The sequence below is a fragment of the Syngnathoides biaculeatus genome, chromosome 14 (assembly GCF_019802595.1).
Source record: "Syngnathoides biaculeatus isolate LvHL_M chromosome 14, ASM1980259v1, whole genome shotgun sequence".
NCBI lineage: Eukaryota > Metazoa > Chordata > Actinopteri > Syngnathiformes > Syngnathidae > Syngnathoides > Syngnathoides biaculeatus.
The window spans coordinates 2154381-2173383 of record NC_084653.1 but is presented as its reverse complement, the minus strand read 5'-3'; the positions used below and the strand labels follow the sequence as shown (position 1 = coordinate 2173383).

Genomic DNA, 19003 nt, shown 5'->3' with positions numbered 1-19003 from the left:
AGGGTGACCCAAACGTTATCATTTTAATTATTTATAGACAACCATGATGCAATGGAAAATTAATGGGGAATTTTTCAGAACTGCTGTCAGTTACTTGTACTGAGTACAACTATTTTGTCATAACGGGATTTTAACATTCATGTTGAACAATAACGTGGAAAAAAACATCCAAAGAACTTTCTGCAATACTAGACACATTTGACCTCTTTCAACATATTACGAGTCCAACTCATACTCAAGGTAACATCTTCGACCTGGTCATCTCTAAGGATGTTGAAATTCTATCGATTGATATTAAGGATATGGCTATTTCTGACCATTTTTGTATATTTTTTGAATTACAGATTCTTCCAAAAGTTCAGACAACCTCTATCTCTATTTGGAAAAGGTACATAAATGAGAGTACTGACACTAAGTTTATGAAGTCTGTGGCTGTGCCACAAACTGTGAATGGTGAGACAGTTGATGAACTTTTGGACAATTTCACCTTGAAAATCACAAATGCCATGAATGCTGTCACTCCTGTTAAAACTAAGACCATCCTGAGGCGACCGAAAACACCGTGGAGGAGCGCAATGATGGTTAAGAGATCTAAATCTGAGTGTAGGAAAGCAGAATGCAAGTGGAGAAAAACTAAACTTCAAATTGACTATGACCTCTACAGACAGTGTCTTTGTAATTTTAACCAAGAGTTAGTTAGAGCTAGACAGCAACACTTTTCTGAAATTATCAGTAAAAACGTCAACAATACTCGTGCTCTGCACATTTTTGAAAAAGATATGGCACCCAAAAAGTAGAACTTCCAACTTAGTGAGGATAAAATGTGAGTCTTTCGAACTATTCTCTCCAGCCATCCCTGCGAGACTAGCTCTTTTTAATGTGAGGTCATTGGGTAACAAATCATTGTTGATCAATGACATCATTACAACATATGATCTGGACTTTTTATTATGAAATGAAATGTGGTTAACAGAAAGTAGCTGTAATACCATTTTAAATGAGGCATCACCAGCAGATTTTAATTTTATGAACAAGTGTCACACAGGGGAAAAGGTGGTGGTATTACTGTTATTTTTAAAAAATTATTTCAATATAAAGAAATTATACTGGGTGATTTTAGCTCTTTTGAAAATCTGTGTTATTTAGTTAAGGGTAACTCAAAGGTAATCATTTTAATTGTTTATAGACTTCCAAGATACAATGGAAAATTTATGGAGGATTTTTCAGAACTGCTGTCAGTTATTTGTACTGAGTACAATTATTTTTTCATAACAGGGGACTTTAACATTCATGTTGACAATAACATGGAAAAAACATCCAAAGAACCTTCTGCAATACTAGACACATTTGACCTCTCTCAACATATTACGAGGGTTAGGTAACTCACACTCAAGGTCACATCTTAGACCTGGTCTTAGACCTGGTCATCTTTAAGGATGTTGAAATTCTATCGATTGATATTAAGGCTGTGACTATTTCTGACCATTTTTGAATTACAGATTCTTCCAGAAGTTCAGACAACATCTATCTCTATTAGGAAAAGGTACATATGGTAAAGAAGATAAGTATTTGAACACCCTGCTATATTGCAAGTTCTCACACTTAGAAATCATGGAGGGGTCAGAAATTTACATCGTAGGTGCGTGTCCACTGTGAGAAACATAATCAAAAAAGAAAAATCCAGAAATCACAATGTATGATTTTTTAACAATTTATTTGTGTGATACAGCCCCAAATAAGTATTTGAACACCTGAGAAAATCAATGTTAATATTTGGTACAGAAGCCTTTGTTTGCAATTACAGAGGTCAAACGTTTCCTGTAGTTGTTCACCAGGTTTGCACACACTGCAGGAGGGATTTTGGCCCACATTCCTCCACACAGATCTTCTTGGGATCAGACAGATTTCTGGGCTGTCGCTGAGAAACACAGAGTTTTAGCTCCTTCCAAATATTTTCTATTGCGTTTAGGTCTGGAGACTGGCTAGGCCACGCCAGAACCTTGATATGCTTCTTACGGAGCCACTCCTTGGTTTTCCTGGCTGTGTGCTTCGGGTCATTGTCATGATGACCCAGCCATGACCCATCTTCAATGCTCTGACTGAGGTTAAAGAAGTTGTTCCTCACTATCTCACAATACATGGCCACGGTCATCTTCTCCTTAATTCAGTGCAGTCGCCCTGTCCCATGTGCAGAAAAACACCTCCAAAGCATGATGCTAGGACCCCCATGACCAAAAAGTTCGATTTTGGTCTCATCTGACCACAAAACTTTCTCCCATGACTCCTCTGTATCATCCAAATGGTCATTGGCAAACTTAAGATGGGCCTTGACTTATGCTGGTTTAAGCAAGGGAACCTTCCGTGCCATGCATGATTTCAAAACATTGTGTCTTAGTGTATTACCAACAGTCACCTTGGAAAAGGTGGTCCCAGCTCTTTTCAGGTCATTGACCAAGTCCCATCGTGTAGTCCTGGGCTGATTCCTCACCTTTCTAAGGATAATTGACACCTCACTAGGTAATATCTTGCATGGGGCTCCACTCTGATTGAGATTGACCATTATGTTTAACTTCTTCCATTTTCTAATCATTGTTCAAAAAGTGGACCTTTTTTCACCAAGCTGCAATTTTTCTGGAGCCCTTTCCAGCCATGTGGAGTTGTACAATTTTGTCTCTGGTGTCTTTGGACAGCTCTTACGTCTTGGCCATGTTACAAGTTGAGTCGTACTGATTGTTTGAGGTGGACAGGTGTCTTTATGCAGCTAACGACCTCACACAGGGGCATCTGATTCAGGATAATACATGGAGTGGAGCTGGACTGTTAAAGGCGGACTAACAGGTCTTTGTGGGTCAGAATCATAGTTGATAAACAGGTGTTCAAATATTTTCTTGCAGCTGTATTACACAAATAAATCGTTAAAAAATAATACATTGTGATTTCTGGATTTTTCTTTTTAGATTATCTTTCTTACAGTGGACATGCAGCTACAATGAAAATTTCAGACCCCTCCATGGAAACTTCAGGTATCTTGAGATCCGGCTCGAAGGACCACGTAAATGCCAGGTTTACCAATTAGACATTCATTAAACAGGACAAAAAAAAAAGCAAAGACACCAGTTCAAGTTTGACAGCTCGCAAGGAGAGAGGAGAGGAATTGTCTGATCAGATTGCTGAGTACATGTGTGGTCATCATTTCTTTTACAGACAACAGGTGCTCCTGGTTCTAACAGTTCTGATGATTAGATGTTCTTGTTCTTGTGCTATCTGCTGCTAAGAGGCTACCACGTTATCTAGAGCAGAGCAAAGCATTTCTTTCTTGGAAACAGATGTATGATAATTATATCCACAATTATTCCTCCATCGGTCCTTGTTTCATGTTTTTGGACCTTGCCTCTAGCCTCATGTTTTTGTGCCTCTGCCTTCCAAGATTTGCCTCATACTTTGTACCTTGTTTCAGGATAACTGGACTTTGACTTTTTGCCAAGTGTTTTCTGATTTTGCCTTTTTGGACTGCTTAGCTGTGTATGACGTCTGCCTGAAATAATACAACCCTCAACATCATATCCTTGCTTCAGAGTCCATTATTATGGTCCTGTCCCTTGCCGCATGCTCGTGACAGAACGAACTGTCCAGAAAAGGACCCAGCAGGTAAAATGCAGATCGCCGGTCTCGTCACTGATTCGAGTGCCTAAGTCCCGTGTGCCCAAGTTCTCTTCCTCCAACCTTTTCTGGGGCACCCGTTTGGCCATCTATCCGTGGCTCCATGCGTGGTGACCACAGGAGGCACCCAAGTTGAATGCAGCTTTATGCCTCCTGAAACACCCCGACCAAGCCACAGCCAATTTCTGCCCACGCCTCGCCAGCGACTGAGCCACAGCCAACTCTCACCCACACCTCGCCGGCATCCGAGCCACATCCGACTATTGTCAACGCCGCACCACCAACCGAGCCATAGCTGACTATCGTCCACGCCACCTCGGCAACCAAGCCACAACCGACTATCATCCATGCTGCACCAGCGACCGATCCACAGCCGTCTTACGCCTAACCGGGCCACTGCCAACTCTTGCCCATGCCTTGGTGACGACCGGGCCACACCTAACTTTTGCCCATGCCTTGGTGGCGAAAGGATCCCAGGAATTCTCTCACCCATGCCTCAGTGACGACCGACTGCAGGCCGCCTCTTGCTCATGCCTCGGTGGTGACCAACCCTAGGCCGCCTCTTGCTCATGCCTCGGTGACGACTGACCCCAAGCCCCCTCTTTTTCATGCCTCGGTGACGACCGACCCCAAGACGCCCCTTGCTCATGCCTTGGTGGCGACCGACCCCAGGCTGCCTCTCACTCCTGTCTGGGCGGCGGCCCATCCACGGCCACCTCTTGCTCCTGTCTTGGCGGCGACCTATCCATGGCCACCTGTCACGGCAGCGACCCCTCCACGGCTACCTGTCTAGGCAGCAACCCCTTCATGCCCACCTGTCTCGGGGGCGACCCCTCCGTGGCTGCCTCACATCCACGCCTCGGTAGACACCCCTCCATGACCAACTGTCTCGGTGGCAACCGATCCACGGCTGCCGCACGCCCACGCCTTGGACGTGACCCTACCACGGTCAACTGTTTCAGCAGTCACCCCTCCACGGCCACCTGTCTCAGCGGCGACCCATCCACGGCCGCCTCTCGCCCACGTCTTGGCGGGGACCGATACATGGCCACCTCAAGCCCATGCTTCAGCCAAGCTCCTCACATTGGGTGGCCTGGACAGCCACTTGAGAGACTGGGGTGGAGATTTGTGCCTTCCTCCGGGCCCCCTTCCGACCTCCCCTGGTCATTTTTTTTTTCCATTTTGTTTTGTCGCGTCTGGAATCCGTAACAACAAATGAGGTCATTAAAAAAATGAAAACATTCCCAATTTTGTACTCTCATGTCTAGAATCGTTCTTTAAACTTTGGTCATGGCAGATCGGTTGCTTACTGTTTGTGTGTTTATTGTGGTTTCAAATCCACAAATATTATTGTGATTCAGATATTTTTCAAGTCGAAAAATGTATCAGTGACTCACACATATTTTGCAAATCCGCAAATATATCCTTGATAACAGGTGTTTTTTGAATCCACAAATAATTTGCACAAATTTTGTGTGTACATTTATGATTTTAATTTTGCTTGTGAAATGTTGATGGTGCATTTATAGATCAGCAGCAAAGTGTATTCATTTGATTTAAAAAAGGAAAACAGAGAAAGACAAAGAAAGGAAAGCAAAACCCAAGGATTTATGTTGATGTACTAGGCATTTACTGTACAGTGGGTTTATCAAAAACACTTTTTGTTGTGGTTGTGAAAGAGTTTGATGTGACTGAGTTTACATATTTGGAAGCCATGTTTCACCACATTGCTGAAGGAAAAATAGATATTCTGGATGTAATTCAGGTCATATTCCTTTGAGCAACATGACATAAAATATGTAGATTACAACCCTGTAAAACACCACCATAATATTTTTGTTTCAGTTTAGCTCTGTGGTGTTTGAGAATGAGATGATGTGAAGGCATCAAAACATACTACAATACTGTAGATCAAAAATCTTATGTTTTAACTGTAATTAAAACAATGATTCTTTTCTTGTGTGGTTTCCCCCGCAATCAACTGAGGAGTGCCAAAACCGCCAACATTGCCAAATCAAATTGTCTGGATAATTCCAATTATGCTGATCACTGAAGAGTCACATAAAAAATGAAGATGTTTTAGCTTGATTAATTAGCCCCATGAGTGAATGTTAACGTGTGTGTTTGCGTGTGTGTGTGTGAGTAGGTGTGTGCGTGTGTGTGTGCCTATGTGCATGTGTGTAAGCGTGTTTGTGTGGACATCTGTGTCCATGTGGACAAGTGGTGGGAGGGGTTTATTTTATTTATTTATGAGCAGTGATTGATGTTCTGTGGTCTGTTGTGGTTTACCTTTCCCTTGAGTTTCTTTTTCATTCTGTTCATCTCAGTGTTTTATTGTTATTAATTCTTAGATTTTTGATTGGCACAATACATTTTGTTCATGTTTTTGCAAAAAAAAACAATATATATATATGTGTGTGTGTGTGTGTGTGTGTGTGTGTATATATATATATATATATATATATATATAGTTACGTGTGAATTTAGACAAAAATCCCCTTTGCTCAAACCTGCAAAATGTGACAAAGCAGTTGGATTGCGTTTAAGACAATTTAATCACACACACAACAATACAACACAAACACAATAAAACAATTAACACAAAATAGAAGTTCAAAGACCTAGTAGTTGAGCCAAACAAAGAATAGTCACTAAAGTTGAACGAATGTTCCCAAACAGGCCAATGTTCTTTCCAGCGACTATTCCAAGTGAACGAATGTTCCAGAAATGTCCAAATACAAAAGGCAGAAGGTGTCCGTGTACTTGTCCCACGCAGCGGTGCGGTGGAAAGAACCCCATTGACGGTCTTTCTTGTCCTTATATTGGCACTCCTCGGAACATTCCAGAATTCCGCATCACAAAAGTTCTGCATCAAAATAACTTAAAAGTATGAAAGGAAACCACATCACAAAAGATCCACATCATAATAACTTAAAGATCGAATCCAGAGGACCTGTATTTTATTTGTCTATCATACAAATGTAGCTAAAATTTCATAAACAAATATTTAAAAAATTCTCATCACAACAGAAATTAAATTCAGTCTCAAGATTTTGTTCGAAATGATTCGGCAAGTTCCGGAATTCCCGGAATGTGACGTCACATCCACACAAAATTTAGCCAGAGAGTGAAAAAACTAGCAAAGATGGTGAGGAAGTGTGTTGTATACGGCTGTTCTGCGTCAAAGGCTGACAGAGTTCACTTACATGAACGGCCAAAAGATGAACAGATAAGCAGGTTATGGACCAGGTTTGTGAAGACAAAGCGGGCACATTGGACTTACAAATCAAAGTCGACAGTAATATGTTCCAAGCATTTCATGGAGGACTGCTTTGAAAACCCGGTACAGCGTTCACTTGGCTTCGGTAGCAAGTAAGTACGTAGGTGTTCAATTGTTTTGTATTGACAAGTATCTACCTCATTTTAAATTTAAGTCCAATCCCGATACAGATATATATGTCAACTAATATCCGTATCCATGTAATGTTTAGGAGGTGACAAACTTTGGACACTGTTTAAAGTTAGTGTACTCTTGGTGCTGAGATCTTGAAATTCGACGACGGCAGTGTGTGCTCTCAACTGTTAGGTGCATTATTTAAAATATGAGCTAAATGCGTGTAAAAACGCAAAGAATGGGCTATAAACGTGTGATCTTTAAATGCAGAACGATACCGAATGTTTTGATTTTTGATTTACGCCTTGCCTACTCAGTCTCTAGTACAACAACAACAAATGGCTCACTGTTGTGTGCAAGCAGCGTCAGATGTTTAAACGTGTTAGAATTAGATTATTTCGTAAACGAGGTGTACGCAAATTTCTTGAGGCACCTACCAGTCTGTGTTTTGGGTGCGAAGTTTCACATCAACTTCATCAGATCTTGCCGAATCCTGTCCTTGTATATAATTCGTCAACTCAGGTTCAAAAATAAAGGGTTTAGTTACACTTGCATGGGATGTTTTTCAAACATGGAAATAATTAGAAAATTCCTTTTCAGTTCCTATCTTTTCCACAGAGCATTCCATAGAAACGTCTTCATCACTGCTGTCTACCTCCTCTTGATATCACTCGCAGCGTGTATGATTGTCTGTATAGGAAGCCATTTTCGTGACTGCGGCTGTCGAGATGAGACGTCATACGGCAGCAGATTCTACAGACCCTCAGTTTGAAACCATAGGAGGCATTCGGATTCGAAAAAAAATGTGCACTTTGGCGCAAATTTATTTATTAGCTGTTGTGTTTAGATTTTTTAAAAATGTTTTTAATGAAAAATTAGCTGTTTGTTTGATACATAAATAAAATATAGGTCCTCTAGATTAGATCTTTAAATATATGAAAGCAAAATAAAGAGAGTAAAGAATAAAAATACACACAAAACACTCTCCCTCTTAAAGAAAAGAAAGTTACAAAGAAACTGTTGTAATATAACGAAGCAACACTTAAAACATGTTTAAACAGAAAATATAAAACCGAAAACGGAAAAATACAACAGAAGTATCAAATATCAAACAACTTTATACTCTGGAAAGTGCATCAGCACAAACATTGTCTCAACCTTTGTGCTCGATCACAAGATTGAATCCTTGCAAACTCAACCTCCAGCTCATAAGTCTATGATTTTTGTTCTTCAGTTTGTGAAGAAAATTTAAGGGAGTGTGATCAGTAAAGACTTCAATCAAAAATGTAATAGTATCTACAATGAAGAAAATAAGTATGTGAACACCCTGCTTTATTGCACTTAGAAATCATGGAGGGGTCTGAAATTTTCATTGTAGGTGCATGTCCACTGGGAGAGAGATAAACTAAAAAGAAAAATCCTGAAATCACAATGTATGATTTTTTTTTTAACAATTTATTTATGTGATACAGCTGCAAATACGTTTTTGAACACCTGTCTATCAGCTAGAATTCTGACCCTCAAAGACCTATTACTGCACATTTAAAAGTCCACCTCCACTCCATGTATTATCCTGAATCAGATGCACCTGTGTGAGGTCATTAGCTGCATAAAGATACCAATCCACCCCATACAATCAGTAAGACTCAAACTTGTAACACGGTCAAGACCAACGAGCTGTCCAAAGACACCAGAGACAAAATTTTATAACTTCACACAGCTGGAAAGGCCTACGGAGAAATTGCCAAGCAGCTTGGTGATAAAAGGTCCACTGTTGTAGAAAACATGAGAAAATGGAAGAAGCGAAACATGATGGTCAATCTCAATCGGAGTGGAGCCCCATGCAAGATATCACTTTGTGGGGTCTCAATGATCCTTAGAAAGGTGAGGAATCAACCCAGGACTACACGACAGGACTTGGTCAATGACCTGAAAAGAGCTGGGACCACCATTGGTGACTGTTGGTATTACACTGACGTCATGGTTTGAAATCATACATAGCACGGAACATTCCCGGGCTTAATCCAGCACATGCCAATGCCCGTATTAAGTTTGCCAATGACCATTTGGATGATACAGAGGAACCTTTTGGTCATAATTCCACTAACCGTGTTCGGAGGAAGACGAATTATGAGTTCCATCCCAAGAACACCATCCCTACTGTGAACCATGGGAGTGATAGCATTATGCTTTGGGGGTGTTTTTTCTGCACATGGGACAGGACGACTGCACTATATTAAGGAGAGGATGACCGCGACCATGTATTACGAGATTTGGGGGAACAACCTCTTTGCCTCAGTTAGAGCATTGAAGATGGGTCGTGGCTGGGTCTTTCAACATGACAATGACCCGAAGCACACAGCCAGGAAAACCAAGGAGTGGCTCCGTAAGAAGCATATCAAGGTTCTGGCGTAGCCTAGCCAGTCTTCAGACCTAAACCCAATAGAACATCTTTGGAGGGAGCTGAAACTCTGTGTTTCTCAGTGACACCCCAGAAACCTTTCTGATCTAGAGAAGATCTGTGTGGAAGAGTGGGCCAAAATCCTTCCTGCAGTTTGTACAAACCTGGTGAACAACTACAGGAAACGTTTGACCTCTTTAATTGCAAACAAAGGCTACTGTACCAAATATTAACATTGGTTTTCTCAGGTATTCAAATACTTATTTGCAGGCGTATCACACAAATAAATAATTTTAAAAAATCATACATTGTGATTTCTGTTTTTTTTCTTTTTAGATTATCTCTCTCATAGTGGACATGCACCTATGAAGAAAATTTCAGACCCCGCCATTATTTCTAAGTGGGAGAAGTCGCAATATAGCAGGGTGTTCAAGTTCTTGTTTTCTTCTTACTTACGTATATAGCTTGACCGACATGATCAATGCAATCTTCCACTCTCGGCAGAGGGTAAGAGTCAGTTCGTGACAGTGCATTGACAGTTTTCATGTTAGCGTAGCAGCTCCAACCACCACCACCACTCTCAGGCACAAGTACACTAGGTGAACTCCACGCACTGTCACTGGGTTCAATAATGTCATTGTCCAGGATGTACTGCACCTCGTTCCGCAGAATCTCACTCTTGGCAGGATTCATTCGATATGGGTGTTGTTTCACAGGCACAGCATCACCCACATCTATATCATGACTAACCAGGCATGTGCGGCCAAGCACATCTGGAAACAGGTGAGAAAACTCAAAAAGCAAATGTAACAGTTCAGCTTTCTGGTCAGCTGACAAAGGTGTGTGTCCATTTCTCATCAACGTGAGCTCGCACATCAAAATTGCAGAACTTTGGTGAAAATTATCACTCAAATCATCATCGTCTTTGATGCTTGTATCATCATAAAATGTACAATCAGTAACTGGGGAGGAGAGTGTTGTAGCAATACAACTGACTTGTTTGGTTTCAACCCTGTCATATTTCTCATTCATGTTCACATAACCTTTGTGCTTACGACGGCCAGGAGTAAGGACAATGTAGTCAGTGTCCCTAACCTCGTTGTTTCTTAGATATGGACCCTGATATCCAGCTCTAAGTGGTTGGCCAGGAATGGAAAGTAAGACTAACACTTTTTCAACAGGCATGAAACTTCTTTTTTTTTTTTTTTACTTTTTGTCATAATTTAGTTTCATTTTGGCTGGAAAAGTTTTTAGGTTTTGTCGGCAAAAAGGATCCTGACTAGCCTCCTCGAAAAACTGTATTGGTTACAAACTTCTGTAGCTCAACATTGTCACTCTGTGTACTAATAAGTTCGTTTTTTGACAAAATGTCATCAGCACTTGACAAATTTTCAGACTTATCAGTAAGACCTGAAGAGTTCAAAGATAAGTCATCAGCCTCTGAGGCTAAAGAATGAACCATAAATGTATCTGATAAATCACAAATGGAATCATTCGGCAAAGAAGTCTTGGAAGAAATGACTTTTGCCTTCGAATGAGTCACTGCACAAGATGGAAAAATACCCAGAAAGTCTCACTCCAACTTTTTTGTACTGGGTAAACACTCAGGAGAAACAGTGACAATAGGATCAGCGCCAACTTGAGCACCCATAAAATAGTTGTCGATCAACAAATCAACACCCAGAACTGAAAAGCGTCAAGAACATTAACCTCAATGGTGTCAGAAACCAGATCTGAAGTCAAATTCTCAAAATGTGAAAGAGCAAAGAACTGCCACTTATGCCCTTAAGAATAAGATTGGAGTTAGCTGAAAACTCTGCAGAAAAAGGCAAAACATCCTGCAAAATTAGAGATTGAAGACCTTCAGTGTCCCTCAGAATAGTTACGGACCTTGGGGAAGAGTTATCTACCATAAGTGAAACCAATCCAGTTTAAATAAAAGGCATATACTTCTCCAGAACCTCAGAATCTGAAAGTTTATTGTCAGAAACAAAACTCTCCTAAGAACCACCTGGCAAGGAAGACTGAGGTGTGACAGATAGACAAGCATTTGTGGAACTAGTGGATTGATTTTTGTACTTGACCTTTTTGCAAGCAAAAATGAAGTGACCAGGCTTCTTAAAATAAGAACAGACTGCTCTGGACCTAGTTCGCGTTGCGTACAAGTCCTCGATAGTGGGTAGCGTGGTATCGACAATCCATTCAGCGGTTTTGATTGTGTAGCACCTCTCAAGTATATAACACTTTGACGAGAGGTGACTAACCTGAGTTCTTTCCTCAATCAAAATTAGGAACTAATCAATTATCTTAGTGGTAATTACTCTGAACTTCTATTACAACTTCACTCTTTACTTGTTCACTTATTCCCTCTCAAAAGGTCCCTGAAATAATATTTCCCCTTATGAGTTAAGGTTATCCTAATTTAAACAACCAAGGTATCAAATAAAATCCCCACTTTTTTAACTGTCTTGCAGATAGTCAAATGATAGACCTGGTTGTGTTAACAAAAAGTGTGAACATTTAATAACAAAACAAAGGTTCGAAAATCAAACATGTATATCAAACAAACTCATTCAGATAAAGTCCACATAACAGGTACACAAAGCACACATGCCCTAAGCTAGCAGACTTAAAATATGAACATATCCGGCAAAACAAAAGAAATTCAAACCCCAATCTTTGTTTTAAATAGCAGGAATGACGAAAGGCGAGGGTTGTGTCCAATTGTCCAGCCTCATCCTAGTCCTGAAGGTCCAATCCGTTGCGAAGCTTTTCCCTTGTGCTCCAATGCAGGCCTCGCCAGCTGGTGTTAGCTTGTGCGGTGGCGTCCTAGCAAAGTTCCATGCATCCACTTAGCGTCTGTAATAGCAGCTAACTCCACCACATTAAGGCGTGATTTGAGTCGTCCACTGAAAGTGAGTGTTAATTAGTGATGCTTCCCATAACCGTCGAATACCCGAATGTATTGTGCAGCCATGGTTTTATCAGTTGTTTTTCACTCACTTGTTTTTCTGGTCAAGACGTCTTGACCGTTTCACTATCGTGTTCGCATGCATACACTCACTCGTTTTTCGCATATAAGTTGTGTTTCACTATCTTGTTCGCATGCATACCAAAGACGAACAATGTTGTGGGATGTCTTGACAGTTATGGCTGCGTAAGATGTTTCTCAGAGCCTGAAGGACACACTTAGGTGTCAATAGTAAATCAGGAAACAATTGTTGCGACGCCAGGTGGGACGGGTAGGCCACCCGTCCTTTCTCTCGCACGCAACTGAAAATTATAATAGAGAGATGCAGAGTACAAACAGGTAGAGTCTGCTGCGGGTTTCGTACGGACGCCCAGCTAGTTGACAAGCGGACCTCTACCTGGGTGAATGGCTCTCCACCTTCTCGGCATAGGTAAGGGGCTCATATGATTGATTTCACGCAATGTCAACTGTTTTTTGAGAACTTGCATTTGGTCGAAATAAATATGCCAGTTATTGAGGCTAAATAGCATTTGGGAACGTTGGTCTTTTGTTGAGTGTCGTCTTTGTCTCCTGAGCGCCGACCAGCACCGATCCTTTCAATAAAACATTTTTGGCGTCGTCGACAGGATCGTGCAGGCTACGCGCAGGAGATAAAAACAGGATGCGTTGTTTTAGAAGGAAAACTAAGGGTGCGCAAGAGGCACCAGAGGAGGAGGTGGTGCCCGGGTGGGAAGGCATCACTTTCCAACAGATAGAAGCTGTCTTACGGGAGCGTGGGGGGGCGGCCCGGACCGTGGACAGAAGTGAATCCCGCTGCCACGCCGCTGGCATTATGTGATACGTTAAGGCGGGTGGATGTGAATGCTCGTGCTCCGCTGGGAGGCACGCAGCAGATGTTGTGGATGTGTGCGGAAGCTTGGAAAAATTGCGTGTTGGAGTTGGATAAGGTTAGAAGCACAGAAAATCAAAAGGCGCAAGAGGTTATCCAGCTAGAGGTTATAGTGAAAGAATTAAAGGAGCATTTGGCAAAAATACAGAGTATAACGGAAAGAGCTGTAATGCATATCTCCCAAGTGGCGCGAAGAGGGCGAAAGAAGAAACCTCGTAAAATAGAACAAGGGCAAATCCGTTCATTCACCACTGGGCTGTCAGCGCAGTGGAATCCGGAGAAGTGGAACGGGGATATGTGGGGGGATAAGACCGAACCCGCCACCGCAGACTGGGTTGTATCCCTCGTTACAGGGGTTGCAGATACACCCTTTCACGCGACGAAAAGAGCAACGACGCGTGATACCAGGATCTGATGGGGGCGGACGGTCAACCAATTCTGGACGAAAATGGCGAGCGAGTGCGAGGGCCGGTCCCACAAGCGCAGCCAGAGCCAGAATTGTTCATGACGAGAGAAGATTATACACAGGATAAAGCAGAATAGGAAATGAATGAACGTTCACTTTTGCACATAATAGTGCTTACAACAATACTCTTATCGTGCGTGTATGTGTTTGTACGCGTGTGTGCGCGCGCGGGTGTTGCCTTTCTACAAGTGTTTCAATAGACTTAACGTTACAAAGATCTTTGTTTACCGAAAAAGCTATCCAAATACTATATTGTATGCCTGTCATATCTTCTGAATAATGTGCACTATGTTTGCATGTACAGTTTTACAAAGGATGCACCGGTTCCTTTTTGTTAACTACGAGTGTGTCTTTTGAAGTATATGATATGGAAATTTATTGGGATAAATCAGGTCAAACAGTAACAGCGTTAATAGATACCGGGGCGGAGGCCTCAATAATTTATGGAACTCCAGAGAAAATGAAAGGACCCCTAGTACCATTAACAGGACTAGGAGGAAAAGTGATTTATGGAAAACATGTAAACTTACCTTTGAAAATAGGAAATATGCCTATAAAAACATATATGGTGATTATAACCCCTATCCCAAAGTGGATAGTGGGCATGGACATATTAGCCAGAATCACACTTTATTTGACAGCCGGGAGATTTGAATTCGGAGTAAATCCACTGAAAATACATGCAATATTGGTGGGTAAAGTAAAAATGCCACCTTTTCCGATACCAAAAGCTACACAGGTAGTTAGTCAAAAGCAATACCGGATACCTGGAGGACAGGAAGAAATTTCGGCGACCATTAAAGAATATTTAGAAGCTGGTGTATTGAAAACAGTGACGACAAACTGGAACAATCCGTTGTGGCCAGTCAGGAAATCAGATAACTCTGGGAGGATGACAGTAGACTACAGAGGATTGAATAAACACACACCTGTATTGACTTCCACGATACCCGACGCAGTGACAGTTATAGAACGAGTGCAACATCATCCCGGAACGTGGTATGGGGTCATAGATTTGGCTAACGCATTTTTCACTATTCCTATTCCTGAGGATAGGATGAATCAATTTGCATTTACCTGGGAAGGGCGCCACTACACTTTTTCCAGACTACCATAGGGTTATTTACATAGTCCCACAATCTGCCACCGAGTGGTAGCAGAGCACCTGGAAAAGCTAAAAGTTCCTAAGGAAATAATGATACTTTAGTTTGGGAGAAGAACAACAGCGATCATTTGATATGGCGAAGGAAGCGATACAGCAAGCAGTGTCACTGGGAAAAATGAAATCGGGACCGGTAGAATTGCAGGTGTCGGCGTTAAATGAATACGCTAACTGGAGTTTGTGGCAAAAGCAAGATAGGATTCGTAAACCCTTGGGATTCTGGTCGAGAAAGCTCCCAGAAGCAGGCCTAAGGTACACACCTTTTGAAAAGCAGCTATTAGCATGCTATTGGGCATTGGTTGAAACTGAGGCTCAAACGGTGGGCCATGAGGTGTTAATGAGAACACATATACCGATTTTGACATGGGTTAAAGGTAACCCGACGACACATAGAATAGGAACCGCACAGGAAGCTAGTATTATCAAATGGAAATGGTATGTCTCTGAGCGAATTAAAATAGGGGGAAAATGAGTCTAAAGAGTGGGCAAAGACTCACCATGTAGAATGGATCGATCACATTCACTATTATCCGCAGGCTGCTGGGTTAATAGAGCGAATGAATGGAATTCTTAAGGAAACATTGAAAAAGCTATCTCGAAACAAAACAAGCCGGAGTAATTGATGCGGACTATCAAGGAGAAATTGGACCGGTATGGAAATTATTAGCAGAACAGCCCCTTACATTGGAAAGAGGGGACAAAATTGCTCAATTGATAGTGAAGCCTTGCCTTGTAACCAAGGTAAAAGAAATACCTAAACCTGTGGTGATAACTACCAGAGGGGAGGGAGGATTTGGCTCCACTGATTTGGCAGGGGCAAAAGTTTGAGTAAAACAGCCAGACGGTCCTCCCCGAGCAGGAGAAATTATAGCTCAAGGGCAAGATGCTACTGTGAGCGTCTTATATCCTGGAGAGGAAAAATGGGTAAATGTACCGGTGTCAAAATGTTATACAAGAGAGAACTAATCACATGTTTGTAGTATGCACTATTTGTCGTAATACAGATGCCGTGGTGGTATTTGCTGATTGGAAGGCCATCATCGGAGAGGCGCCATGGCCGGACCAGGGAAGACCGAGGGCCCAAGAGGTGGCAGTGTCCTCTGCTGGGTCACGTGTATCCTTGTCCTTGGTGCCATGGTCCAACTCTGCTGCGCAATGACGGAGTGTGACAAATTGGAGCAGGTCCAGCGGCTCCACATAAGATGGAAAAGCAGTACCCAGGACCATACTCAAGGAGACTACACCTGTCCAGCTTACCGAGATTGCGGCGTGGTAAACATCACCAGCAATTGTCAGATGTGGAGGTGCAAAAGGTGCCTTGGAGAAAAGGACATCCCGGTGGTGGAACAAGGATGCAACTTAACCGTCACTTCAGTTGTCCCCATGTGCCACTACAACAGGACGACCAAGACCTGCAATGAGCACAACTGGACGAGGTGGACAATTACCGTAAAAGAAACCCTGTTTTTTTTTTTTTTTTTAACAGCACTGAAATCTCGGGACGGAACACATTTTTGTATATAATATGGGTGTTACCTGGGAAACCTAATGCTACAAGAACACACATAGCACCAGTATTAGATACCTGTACAAACATGGCACAAGCCAGGGTTAAAACCAGAGTGTACTGGGAAATAAAATTCCCCGATATACCACACTGTACACGAAGACAAGAGCTTGGTATGATACTTAGGACTTAGGAGGAATGGGAACACTGTTTGGTGTAGCTAATGCTGCAGATAATGAAGTAACCAGAACAATGTTATCTAACACAGGGCAATATGCATCAGAGGCTATACATCAGGTAGGGGTATGGCTTCCAAAAGCTACGATAGGGCAATTGGAAAACACAGGTGTTTGGAAAAAGGCATTTACGTGGGAGTTAAAATTATGGAATGAAACGTATGATGCGTGAAAGAATCTTTCACATATAGGTAATTGGACAACCTGTGCATTGCAAATGATACATGCGGAAGCTCAAAAAGAGCGATTCCAGAGAATAATGACAACGGGAAATTATTACGAATGGAGACGGATTTGGAATATTAGTAGCAAACTTTGGTTACAGTTACATTCGGAGCGAACAAAATGCAACAGTACATATTGTGCTGGGTATTGGACTCAGTACAATGTGTCTACTGTTAAAACGATGTGTAAGTATCAAGTATTACCGGTGATTACTACCACAGGATTTTGGTTTCTACATCTGGATGGAGAGTGGATGGATGTGGGAACAAATACGACTTATGAGATGAAAATGTGTGACGAAACAGACAGAGGAATGGCGTGTACATTACAACAGGGACACAGCAATCCATGTTTAACCGACTCAGAGGCTGTACTTTGTGATTGGACTAGAGAGCCACGAAGGGAGATGTTGTGGCAAATCGGACCACATGCTCTATGTGTGGCAACAATGCAAAATAATTCACAAGTACCATCGGTTCCTTTCGTTGGTTGCTTATATAATGTGCACCTATGGCATTGGGGAAACGTATCGTTTGACGAATTACTCTGTGTCTAATCGGCTGACACAAGTACAATAGGATGTACTAAAGAATCCCTGGAACTTCTCACTGGAGCGTTTCAAATGCGCATTGGAACAATCCACTGAAGTTCAGAAAATTATACAGTCACATACATCTCACATCTCCAAGCTCATGGTGTCCACATTAGTAGCCAGCGGACGGCTACAACATGCTGCTAAAATAGTACAACAGTCCTCAGCCCATCACTGGTGGGACATCTTTTCAGGGATGTCAGTCACTGCTAGGAGGACTTTGGAGCCCCCTCTGATTCTGTTGGTTATTGTCATAGTATTGCTATCACTATGTAATCTGCTAACGTGTATCTACGTAAGACGTATCCGAGCTGAAGTGGAGTGGGTGATTATGCAACGCATGAGATGATTGTACGCCTTGAGAAAAGTAATGGACACTTCGGTGTCGAGAACTACACTTAAGTTGGTGCCTCACCCCACTCATATATACATTTATGCTAGATGGCAAGGATGTTTATCACATCAATATATTCACAGAAACCTAACGTTGCAGGAATTATGGTCCATGTTCTTTCATGACATCATGAATCACACTGGAAATGGAATAGTGTTACCATCGACGTTTGATGGGTATATCAACTAATATGTGAAGCCTCAAGAGTGGAATGAAAGGAGTGTTAATTAGTGATGCTTCCCATAACCGTCAAATACCCGAATGTATTGTGCAACCATGGTTATATCAGTTGTTTTTCACTCACCTGTTTTTCACTCACTTGTTTTTCTGGTCAAGACGTCTTGACCGTTTCACTATCGTGTTCGCATGCATACACTCACTTGTTTTTCGCATATAAGTTGTGTTTCACTATCTTGTTCACATGCATACCAAAGACGAACATTGTTGTGGGATGTCTTGACAGTTATGGCTGCGTAAGATGTTTCTCAGAGCCTGAAGGACACACTTAGGTGTCAATAGTAAATCAGGAAACAATTGTTGCGACGCCAGGTGGGACGGGTAGGCCACCCGTCCTTTCTCTCGCACGCAACTGAAAATTATAATAGAGAGATGCAGAGTACAAACAGGTAGAGTCTGCTGCGGGTTTCGTACGGACGCCCAGCTGGTTGACAAGCGGACCTCTACCTGGGTGAATGGCTCTCCACCTTCTCGGCATAGCTAAGGGGCTCATATGATTGATTTCACGCAATGTCAACTGTGTTTTGAGAACTTGCATTTGGTCGAAATAAATATGCCAGTTATTGAGGCTAAATAGCATTTGGGAACGTTGGTCTTTTGTTGAGTGTTGTCTTTGTCTCCTGAGCGCCGACCAGCACCGATCCTTTCAATAAAACATCCACTCACATGACATACTACCTTAATTGAACTGTCAACAGTCCTTGTCAAACACATTGATCAATGTTGATAAATTTCTGCCCTGAACTTTCCTTTTCTTCAAACAACCACTCGTACTACGCACTCCATCCTGCTGTCTTTCTCTCTTTCCTGCATCTCTCTTTCACTCTCTCGCTCCTCAACACCTCCTCAACACATCACTTCCTGTCTTT

General features: G+C 42.1%; 2 long non-coding RNA genes across 2 annotated transcripts in view; one reads left to right on the top strand and one right to left on the bottom strand.

Moving 5' to 3' along the window:
- LOC133511934 (uncharacterized) overlaps positions 1 to 7657 on the bottom strand; it is a 31614-nt gene extending 23957 nt beyond the window's left edge. The window contains exon 1 of the long non-coding RNA XR_009798076.1: positions 7492 to 7657. This is a non-coding gene — a long non-coding RNA (uncharacterized LOC133511934). The remainder of the gene's footprint in view (positions 1 to 7491) is intronic.
- On the top strand, positions 6071 to 18713 carry LOC133511933 (uncharacterized). The gene is made up of 2 exons (XR_009798075.1): positions 6071 to 7032; positions 7655 to 18713. It is a non-coding gene; the product is annotated as an uncharacterized LOC133511933 (long non-coding RNA).
- Positions 18714 to 19003: the final 290 nt, after the last annotated feature.